The sequence below is a fragment of the Ambystoma mexicanum genome, chromosome 5p, assembly GCF_040938575.1.
Source record: "Ambystoma mexicanum isolate Mex_15411 chromosome 5p, UKY_AmexF1_1, whole genome shotgun sequence".
NCBI classification, from domain to species: Eukaryota; Metazoa; Chordata; class Amphibia; order Caudata; family Ambystomatidae; genus Ambystoma; species Ambystoma mexicanum.
In genome coordinates this window covers 580,532,749-580,544,982 of record NC_090930.1, presented here as the reverse complement: position 1 = coordinate 580,544,982, position 12,234 = coordinate 580,532,749, and positions in this window count along the sequence as shown.

Genomic DNA, 12,234 nt, shown 5'->3' with positions numbered 1-12,234 from the left:
ATGTATCACTTTAATCGGGCGTTTTTTGTACCAATATTGTCACTCCTCTGCTCTTAGAGGAATAGCATGAGACATAAAAATCCCCCACCCACCTTTTTCATAACAAATTAACTTCATCCTCTAACAGATGTGTCTCTTGATGGAAATAAACATCGCTATGCATATCATTCAAACAATTGAAAATTATTTGTCGCTTGACTGGATTGTTAAAACCATTAACATTCCAAGAAGAGAGAGACAAAAGGCCCCCCTTTCCAGAAGGCATTGCAAAGACTTGAGTGAGACAATAATAAAAAGATAATAAAAGAATACCAATATAACAATACTGCAAATACTAGAATAACAAACCCTCCCACACCCTCTAAAACAGAAGTATGGATCCAACGACAACAAGAACTAGAAAAACCCCAAGAACGCCTGATACTCCTCCCAATCCCATATCAGCATACAACCTCTTCAACCCATAAATAAATCCTTAAGCAATATTCTTAGTCAACCCCAGACCAATGCAACAAATGTGATAAGAAAGAGAGCAAGAGATCAAATCAAAGCATAAACAAACACCACCAAAGTAGTATTGTCGATATTGCAGAACAAATTCTCAAAAATGTGCATAAGCAGGACTGTAATTGCCTCATAGTGACTCATGAGCAAACCAAAAAAAAATACATATCAAAGCAACTATAAAAATAAAAGTAAAGGAGTAAAAAAACGAAAATTAACATGAATTAATAGAAGGAGCTTGCGTTATTACCTTAAAAACAATAACATGTAAAAATATATAAATAAATAAATATTTTGAATTAGTGTAACAGCTGGATCTAAGACATTTATACCATGGAGAGGGAAAAAAATCCATACTCCATACACCACAGCATATCTAACATAAAGCAGAAAGGCACAACTACAAGCCCTGAGTCATTGTCTAAACGAAATTCCAGAGTAAAAGAAATGCCAACATTTGTAGCTTCATTTCCAGCAACTACTCATACACAGTTAGCATATGCTAAGCTAGACCTAAACAAAAAACAAATGCTTCTGCATTTCAACAACATTGCAGCTATGATCAGCTATGATGATAAACGTACAGGACATCACCTTCCATTGTGACAGTTACCACACAGTTTGAAATGCTGTCTTGACACCACCACACTCTTTTATGTGAAGTGTTTTTGTTCTTCCATCATCTTTGCAAATATTTTTGGAAGACGATGCTTATTGCAATGCTCAAACCCAGGCAAAGAGGTTACTTGTGTCAGTCCACAGTTCCGTGCTCTAGCCATCTATGTTGTAAGATGCTTGTCAGAAGCAGATGAAATCAAAACAATGCAAACAGATGTCTTCTAAATTCTCACATTAGGAAGGCATGTATTGTTATAAATATTGTGTGTGAATTCTTACTTTGAGGATTTGCTGTTATTCGGATATCTATGTGTTTTCATTGTGTTCTATATGGTTAAAGGCAGGATTTGTGTGCAGTGTAAACTCATGTTGGGGCTTGGTTTCGAGCATTACTTGTCAAAGTGTATACGTTGCTGGGATGTTTTGCTATATGTTCATATGCAATGTGCAATTCTGTCATGTTTTTAAAACTTTGTATTTGTTTGCCCGATTTTGTGTTTAAGTATGTTGCAAGTCTACACTATATGAATAATCATGTGATTATCTGGTACTGTTTATCGTGCTGTGTGATGTTAAGTGTAATCTACAACATTGTCTGACATCCATGTGTCATATTTGTAAATCACATTAAACAACATACTGAAACATGTAATTTGCAACTTTGAAAGGCATTCCGGTAAAATGTACAAGTTAAACAACATCAAAGCAGTTATGATATAGGTTATGCAAAATTGCACTTTATTCAGGACACCATCTTTCAAATGCTCAGCTCTTTCCAGAGTCATGCTATTGGCCTTGACCCATCTAGCCATATTAAGTATATGTTGGGCACCAGACACACCATTTCTTCATTTAAAAATCACCCATATACAGAGGAAGACTTGATGTATTATTGGATACAGAGGAATATAGAGTAATTCAGGTGAGAGGAGAATGCCAAGCATGGTATATGTCAGAAATGGATAGGAGAGGAAAGGAGAGTGCTTCCAAACAGAGAATGAGTGAATCAAGGTATGAAAATAAGTTAATCGAACACACATGGTACATCAGAGAGACCATCTAGCCCATGTGGCTGTCATTGAGGGACAGAAAGTGCAACCCAAAAAGGGCATTTAATGTACCTCTATCCGTGTGAAGGATAATGGGGATACCCCAGAACCACTAGGTAGATGGGGGGAAAACTGATTTTGAGTGGCAATTTGAAGACATATCATCAAATCCACCCCTGAGAGAACATTTCAGGCCCATAACCAATGAGATGAAAGGGAAAGATAGAAATTAGAGGATCCCTTGAACCATACAAATAGGAGAACTTCTTACAGTCATTCTAATGGTGGTAAAGAAGGCAAATCTGCAAGCAGGGAGGGGGATTCAAGTAGTGGCTCTGACTCTGATGAGGGAGGTTGGACCTGAGTAAGGAGACATATAAAAGAAAAAAAAACACAGCCACAGTTTGTGAAAGAGATAATCAAGCAGATTATAGCCATAAAAAGATTGATGACCCATTACCACAAAAATGAAAAATATTCTGTTAGGGATATTCAGGAAGTGTACAAACAGGCAATGTCCTTTTTTAGACTAATACATTGAAGAAAGACCAAAATAAGGTTTTTGAGTTTCTTTCATGAGCTGAAAGATCAGAACCATTACAAAAGATCCCCTTAAAAGACAGCCATTTTCAAATACTTTCCAACTCACAGAATTCACCAAGAAACACAGGAGACAGCCTGTAAGTCAATGTATGCTAAGGATCATTCTCTTATGAGATTTGCTCATGAGCTGTAGCATGCATTTGGCCGAATTTCTCAACATGCCGATACCAAAAGTCGAGATTTCAAAAGTACAATGGTTCTGCCCTTTCAAAATACACAGTGACCCAATTAAATTGATGACACAAGTAGACCATCATGTAAGCTATGAGGATCTATGAACTACAGTATTTATTAATTTATTGCATTTGTTACACACCCAAACCCAGAGGTATCACGGCAAAGGTTACTTGAAAGCTCGGCTAGTTACAGATTATGTTACAACAGAGAAGAAACACTTACAATCATATATTTCATGCACAATGTGGATGGAGCCGACTTAGAGGGAAAGCTAGAATCATGCTAGCAAAAGCCTAGTTGAATTGATCAAATAGCCAGGTTTTGATCAGCCTCTTGAAACACTGGTTCCGGAGTTCATTTCTAATGTGAATTGGGTTGGTGTTCCAGAGTTTTGGTGCCACTACTGGAAAACTAGAGCCCCCCGCCCTTTTACTCTTGAATCTCGGGCCATTCAAGTGCGTGCCGGATCCAGATATTAAAGACCTAGTCAATCTTATTTGGATTAAACAGTTCTTCAGGTAGCAGGGTGCAGCAGTGATCAGAGTCTTAAAGAGAATTCTGGCTTGGATAGGGAGCCAATGTGCTTCTCTTCTGATATGAGAGATATGTTCTTTTTAAGTAGACAGCAGCTAACATAAACATACATTAGGGCACCAAAAATATGCCTGTTCCAGTCACCATTAAGGTAGCAGAGGTGAAGTGTACTCCTCAGTTGGATGAATAGACATATTCCTCTGGTCTTAAGGATACAACAGGGAGAACCTTCTGTTCAAAGGCAGCCAATTAGCCATCCAGAGTGCATGCAAAATGCTGTTCCGACAACCAGAGACTTACATTAGCCCTAATTATTTAGGTTATATGCCTATCCTGTGCTTCAGTCTTTTTCCTCCATTATAGAGAAATAGTCAGAACCCACCGTAGGTTCCCATGGATTTCAACAAAGACCATCCCGCAATCCGTAGAGTGGAGAGCAATGTTCACCTCTAAAATGAAAGGTTAGTCTTTTGACAGAGAACATTGGTCAAATCATGAGGTCCCAACAGGGAAATCCTGACTCTAAAGCTCCCAAATACCCTGGGCAGAATCAGTTGACAGGTGAGGGTGAATGATTTAGTGATCTCAAACAAAACAATCCTATTTTGTAAAAATAAATAAACTGGCACTCAAAAGCTGAGGGCCCCCAAAAACATAGGAAATGGATGGCTGATCAAGTACCCACAACCTTAGAAATCAAAGGGGAATATGTTCATATGGAACTTCTCCTTAGAAAAATACTATTAACTGTTCAAGATGAAACTGAGCTTTCTACTCTTCAATGGAGTAAGAGATACTCCAGACCAAGACCCAATTACTGCCAATAAAGAAGCCTTAATTATCTGAGAATTCTATACATATCTAGAAGATCCGGAGAACTGTCCCTTAACTGAACAAGACTATCAAGGAAAGGAAGATCTTTGAGTCTCAATGAAGTGACAGCATGTGTAAAAAATTCAACATGGAGCTTCGATTGGAAAATCCTGATATGGCTACTATCAGTGGATGATGCCCATTTCCGACCATAATGTTGAATCATGGCCATGATTCAGTGACAGCTGTTTATCAGGGATTTCAAAAGACTGTGGATATCTTACATGTGATTGTTACTAGCTACACAATGTTCAGGATCTGAACATTTATTTCAAAGGATTTATGCGTGTGTTTGCAATTACAACTGAGTTCTGTTGCTTACTGGGCTCCTCTTCCGAATAGTGGAATGCCATTACTGAGGTCTGATCTTTGGATCAACGTTATTGGTCTTGATTGGTATTGATTTGTTCTGCATGCTGTATCAAATATGGGTTGCTGTGTCTCTTCACTAAATGGATTGAAGGTGCATACTGAAGTTAAGTTATCAATAAACCAAATATTTTTCATTCTGGCATTGCTCAAAGGATTGAGTCTGACTGTGGTAGTCATTTTACTAGTGAGTTTATGACTAAATTGTGGAAAATTCTAGGAGTCAAAAGAAAAATACATATGACCTACCACCCGGCATCCAGTGGGCAGAGGGCTGGGATGGAATTTTAAAGAAGTTCATGGGGGATTATGTACTCATTTGAGACTTGTGATTATCGCTAGTCCTGATGGCTCTGAGTTTACCCTTACTTCCAATACTAAGATCTCTCCTTTTGAACTTAAGTATCAAAACAGGAACAGCAATTGATGATTGCCTTTACCATTCATTAATTTGTAGAAAACCTTTTCAAACATGTCCAACATGCTTTTGCCTATGGACAGAGGAACCGAGAGAAGGCTTCCATAAGTATGGAGACGTATTATTATATGAAGACCTCCAAAAAAGACTATGAGGTCGGTGGACACATTTACCTCTATGATTTCCAAAGGAACAAATCAAATGAGAACACGTTCCTCCCATGTTGATGAAGGTCATTTGCGATCATGGATGTCTCCCTTTGACTACAAAATTAAGATACCAAAGGGAAACTGGTTCCCAAGTGAAGCAGCTGAATACCTGCCATCCAGGAGATACCCTGAATCAGAAAGAATAACAAATTCCTGTCACTGATTTGATTACCTATGCATAAGAAGGAACATCATTTAAAATAGTAAGTCCCACTGTTTAAAGAACGGATGAATGTTTTGTGCAGTATTCAATAAAGAAAAGAGACATGTTTAGTTATATTTATAACAATGAATATGGAGATTAGAGTAGAAAATGGTATGTTTAAGGGATTATGCATCTTAAAAGTGTCAAATGTTATACTAAATCAGCTAAATAACTTGAAGTTCCTTCCAACCCCCAACAAAGAGGAGGTGAGGATTCCACACCTGTCCCTTAAAAACATTGATTTCCATGAATGAGGAAACAACTGTTTTGACAAACCGAAGGGCCAGACTTAGCCCAAGAACAGATGAAATAGAAAAAGCACGCCTATTTTCAGACCCAAGATGGACACCATCTTTTGATAAAAACAATTGTCAACTGCCAAGAAACACAAACCCTGATCAGATGTCCTCCCCTTTGAAATATTGCTCCCAGGTGGTTGATGATTTTTGTAGATACATGGAACTTAAAAGTATTCAATGAGTGGGATGCTGGAATAAGCACAGATTCCTTTAAGTTTGGTGCATATGATTCGATTGTAAGGAGAAATATTGTTCTGACAAAATAAGTAGATAGGTGTCTCCTAGTCGCCTAATGTAATGGGCAGCAACTATTAAAAGATATGGAGGGTGCCTCAATTTAAAGTGAACAGGCACCAAAATAATGCATTTCTTCATTCATCAATGTTTTTCTTCCAATACCATAAACAAGATGTACCGGCAGGATACAGGTTGGCACACAGCATACTACAGGAACATTACTGAATTACATATAGAATGCACACTGAGTCCATGAATTTGGTTTGGTAGGATGGTCATATCACAACAAGTGATGCTGTTTCTAATTTGTATTAACAAATTGACCTTTATCAGGAAGATTGTCATGGGTTTTTAATGGTAGACCTCCCTGATAAACATGAAGAAGCGTACCCATACATTGAACTTTAACATTTTGCATAGAGAGACATGCAATTGTGAGAAATGCTGTTAAGCAAAGAATGAAACTTAGTTTGCATTGTTGAAATGCCTATTAACTGTATTTGAACCAGAAAAGCAAACCTCCTTTAATTGTTTAAGCTCACATTCAAAGTGTTCCAAATGGAGCTCATGAGTAGTTAATCATGAAGAAATGAAAAATGGCATTTTATTTAAAATTGCAATGTGTCTTTTGGTTGGATATGTTGAACAAAAAGAGTGAATGCATTGTACATTACTTGATAAGAAGGGCTTACACCCCATAAATACAATAGAAGTTATTACATCTGTCATGCAAATACAATCATACAATGTTATGAGTTGGATTGTCCAATACAGTTTTCTTGCTGATTTGACCACAGCTTAAACACCACTTCAGCCATGCTTGCATGTTCAAATGTGGGAGGTTTCTGTGTCCCAAGAGATTTGGCTGGGCCATGAACACCATTGACCCTCATTACGAGTTCGGCCAGTAGCCATGCCGCTATTGGGGGCATGGCTGCCGCCAAAATCGCATCCGTGTCCGGGTCCTCGGAATGAGGACTTACCGGGCCATTTCGAGTTTGGATGGCCCGGTAATTCCTCCCTCAAGGACCCGGACACGGTTCTTCCCCATTCTCATTTCAGCCCCCATAGGGCTGAATGGGAATGGGAGAGGGAGCAAACAACGGGCCATAACGAGATGGCCCGTTGTTTGCTACCTCTTCCCCTCGCGGGACCTGGTAAACATGCCTGGTTTTCCCAGGCGTGCTTACCGTGTCCCGCGAGGGGACCTCGTAATGTGGCGCAACGGGTTGAACGGCACCGTCACCTTTTACGGCGCCGTTTAACCCGTTCTGCCAGGGTCGTAATGAGGCCCATTGTGTTTGCAGAACAAAGGGTCATATGCACCTGGATCTCTCATTTACTTAGGTACCCCCACAGTTGTGAGACCATTTCAAGTGAATATTCTAAGAAGTAGATCTTAAACTTCCAACTTGGGTGAATCAATGGGGTTGAAATCTGATAAGAATCTGAATTGCTCACCTGACAACCTAGCCTATTGTCTTCATGCTGAGCTTCAAGGAAACATTCTTGTACTTAGAGTGGCACCTTTGACATCATTTAGGGCAATGATGCCGACCAAATGCACACTAATGGAAGAACAAAGATACCTTTCATTTACTTCAATCAATCATTGATTGAATGCATTACAAAGAGCTGCTCACTTGACCTATTATGCTTGTCATTTGGTTTCACAATTCTAATTAAATAATCTTAAGGGCAGAGCTCTCCTGCATAAATATAAGGAGGATGAATGAAATCAATACTATTCATGCATTTTAAAATGTTTCTTTATGTAACTCCACTACCATGTAACATAGACAAAAACTGAAAATTGCATTATGACCATGGTATATTACTCCACCGTATGATTCCAACTTTCCTTCACCAGAGCCCTCATCCTATCCAGAATTGTCTACTGCAACTCCCTATTTGCAGGTACCAATACCAGCAATATAAAGAAACTGCAGATTATTCAAAATAAGACCACAAGACCATAAGAGCAGCATAAGAGCAGCTCTAAACATTTCCAAAAAAGACTGCATCTCCGAAGCCAGACTTAACTTACACTGGTTCACGGTCCAAGAACACATCACATTCAAAACACTAGCCCTGACCCACAAATATATCTCTAACACTGCATCTACCTACTTGTGCAGCAAAATCACTAAGGCCCAGTCAACCAGACCCACCCGTGTACCTACTCCCACTCACTTGTCACCCCCAAATACAAGCAACAGAAAGCAGGGGGAAGTAGCTTCCCGGTGATTGCTCCCAAGCTATGGAATACTCTCCCTAGAATCCGACGCTTCCTATTGGTCTTTTCGCGAAGGCCTTAAAACCTGGCTGTTCTCACAAGACCTCCAAATCTAACTTAACTCAAGCCAGATATGTCGCGGTATACAATATGTATGCACCACTTACTTTATCATCTCATGCAACCATCCCCACAACTAACGCTATCAATGTACATGTAATAAGCTAATGTACACAATGTAAGAACCTATTGCATTGCCTTGCCTATAACCTGCTGCAACTAAACTTTCCATGTAAACAGTGCCCTAATGCCCCTGTGTTCGGTGTGCTTAACTCAATAAATAAATAAAATACATATTTTTACGGTACCATTCCTCAACCTACTAGAAGAAGAAAATATTGAGTTTAATGATTATGCGGATGTCAACCAATGTGTCATCCCATTGTCTGGTAATTATTCTGAGGATGATACAGTTATTAATATGGTATATGGACTGATTCAATCCTGAATGAATAATAATGGGTTGGCCCTTAATACTGAGAAAAACAGACCTAATGGTTGTTGTTACAAAGGTTAAACTAGGGAAAATGGGAGTAGAAAAAAAATACTTTCAAGTTGCTGGGTGTAACATTAAAACCAAAGACAAAGTCAAAACACTGGGAGTTTTCTTTGAATACATTTTAAATATGTGGGCTCACGTAAGCAGCCTGGTGTCATCGACTGCCTACAATATTAAATTACTAGTACAACTGTGCCCATATATCTCTAGAGTCAACCTCGAGATGGTTGCAAGAGCTATAATTGGGTCTAAAATAGATTATTGCAGCAGTCTGCTTGTTGGCCTCGCTAAATCGGAGTGCTATCGGCTCCAAGTAATACAGAATAAGGCAGTGAGAGTGATCACAGGACTTAAAAGGAAAGACCATGTTTCAGAAGCCAGGCACAGTCTGCACTGGCTCCCTGTTGAGGTCAGAATTGATTTTCATCTTGTATTAATCAAACATAAGTGCTTGATTCGGAACAACTCCAGTTTATCTGAATGACACGCTAGTTAAGAAATCAGTGTTTGCCATAACATATCCATTAATACAAATCTGCTTAAAATCCCAGCTCATGTGCATTCCTTGTAGCTGCTCCTATTGTATAGAATGCCGTTCTGCCAGATCTAAGGGAATTAAGATCAACTGCTATATTTAGGAAAAAGTTGAAGACCTTTTTGTTCAGATAATTTATTTCCACCTGGATCCACTAAGATATACTTTCTGTTTTTCGCTGCTACGTTTCCCAAGGATTTCAGCCTGTTATGTTGTTTGATGTTTGTTCTGTGTCTGCGTCCTTAAGCCTCCTGGTCAGTGGTGAACATTATAAATGTAATAAAGTATAATAAAAAGTATAGAAACAGAAGACAGACAAAGTACATTTTTTGGAATTGAATTTGACAGAAAATTCTGTAAATTTAGAAAACAGTAGCAACAATCTCACAAACACCAACCTCCCAACAAACACGTACAGAAAAGAAATAGCAAAGTTTCAAAACACATCTGCTGAAATAACACAAAAAGTGTATCTCTGTTGTTTCAGAACCTTTCATAAAAAGAGTACAAAAATAGTAAGTATGGCCTACAAAATACAGTAGAATGAGATACCCCAAAGGTTCCAATTAGCTTTCTAACAGCAGAAAATATATACAAAAAACCTGACCACTCAATAGTTTGGACATACTGCAATACAAAGCTTGACAATAACCAAATGCCATCAGAGACTAAAAACGAATAACTTAGAAATCTGCCAACTCCCAAAAGCATTCTAAAATCTTAACTTTTATGAGAACATCATAATACAAACATTACACCCATTTAAAGCTGTAATACACCTTCAATGCAAAACTGCCAAATTGGCTCCATCTGAGTTGTTAAAAGGCATTTTTGGCAAAGTAATATATTTGCCATTAGAGCTTAAAGAAAATGTAGAAACACTATGAGTATGACGGCCAATAGAACAATCTTTTATTGTACTTGTTAATGGTTTACCAACAAAAGACAAAAACAATTGGCAAAAACTAGTAAACATAAACAAATGTAGACACACCCTACAATATCTTAAAGAAAACAATGCATACTACTGAGACATACTAATAGAGGAAAACTAATAGAAACCATCCAAATAATTGAAGATTCACCACAAACTGGCCAATTTGAACATGTTGAGCCTGTTACTGCAGCCAACATTTTAGACCAGTGTAATGGAGGGCTCACAATCTCAGCCCTGGGCAGACCAGGTAGACTGGGAAATCACAGGCTCAAAAATTGAAGAGTCAGAGTAAATGACAAAGCCCTATTTTATTGAACAATCATAAAGCAGGGGAAGCAATTAAGCACACGCGTATCAAAACTTTCTAACTTCATAAATTAAAACAATGGTTTAAAAGGCAAAAAAATGCCATGTCTGACGTTGCAAGGTAATCTGGGTTAGTAAAACCTACTGGAAATAGGGATTGGGTTTGCTGTATCATATTACTATATAATCTATGGGAGTCAGCATTCGAATGGAGTGAAGGTCTTGCTCCTCTATCTCTGGAGCTAATGAATAGCCTGTGTCCTCCAACTCTAAGTCACGTGTAAGGAGACCAAATTTTAAATTATAATACCTGTCTTTTACCAGGATTGTAACCTATTTTACTAAGGGTGCTGTTAGCATCTCTGTCTGCTGAAGACTTGTGCAAGCAATGTTTATCTCAGTTTTAGTCTTAATTAATGAGCTCCTAGTAGTCAAAGATTGTCTGCTTCTTTATTTAATCTAAGAGAATTATGTTTTACACTTGGGAACTGTTTATCTCATCCGCGCCTCGGTACCAATCCAAAACCTCCCCTTTTCACAATAACCTTTGCGAGCTTGTGCAGCTACTGTCCGATTTGTTATTTTTAGCTAATTCAGTGGGTTTGTTTTTCCTGCAGCTTCGATGCTCCTTCAAGCTTTCCCATTCATTTGGGCATCGCAACACAGTCCTCTTTATCCAAAATGTCTGCTTTTCACTTTGGCATTTCTGCATTAAGCAAGCATTTTCTACGTTCTTTTGCATCTTGTGGTACAGCAGATATATTTGAGTATTTATTTTCTAGTGTCCATTGCGTGCAATGTATATTCCTTGTGTATGAATGCAGGTTGACCTAATGTTTATGTAGCTTCATGATGAATGTATATCTGTTTTATGTCTAGTGCATCTACGTGTGTCAGAAGTGGGATGACGTCATTTGCTCTCGTTATTCTTCAGCTACAGCATATCCATATATGCCAGATCTTGTGTGCTCATTTCTTCTTCGATCGTTCCATGATGTGATGGCTGATGGGGTCGCATGAGAGAATAGTGCCTTTCAGGTCTGCAATATGGTGGTGAAGGGGGGACAGTTGTCAGGACTTGTACGCTTCTCTGATTTCTTCGATTTGGAGGCAGGGGAATGGCTGACGCCATGGATGATGCATTCATCTGTCTCTCGACAGTCACCCCTCATTTCAAGACCACAATCACTTCTCTCGGAGGACCCTGTCCTCGATATGGTATCTTGGGTGTCCATACCTTTGTCACCCCCCTTCAGTTGCCCGAATGCTTTATGTGTTTGTCTATGCTCTAGGTCATATAGCGGTACAGACCCCATCAGGTATGCAGAACACCCACCATCCCATGTAATAATGGGGGTCTCAAAGATAACAAAATGATTTGTGCATTATCATATCCATGTTTATCACTATCTTCATCGCTATTGCCTTCTTGGCCGTCTTTTCGCCTTGATTTATGGCTATTTTTAAATTGCAGAAACCCACCAATATCAGTATCAGTAATGCAAGCACTATCTTGAATATATTTGCTAGCCAGGCGGGGTCCCAGAAGAGCCAATCATCATTCAG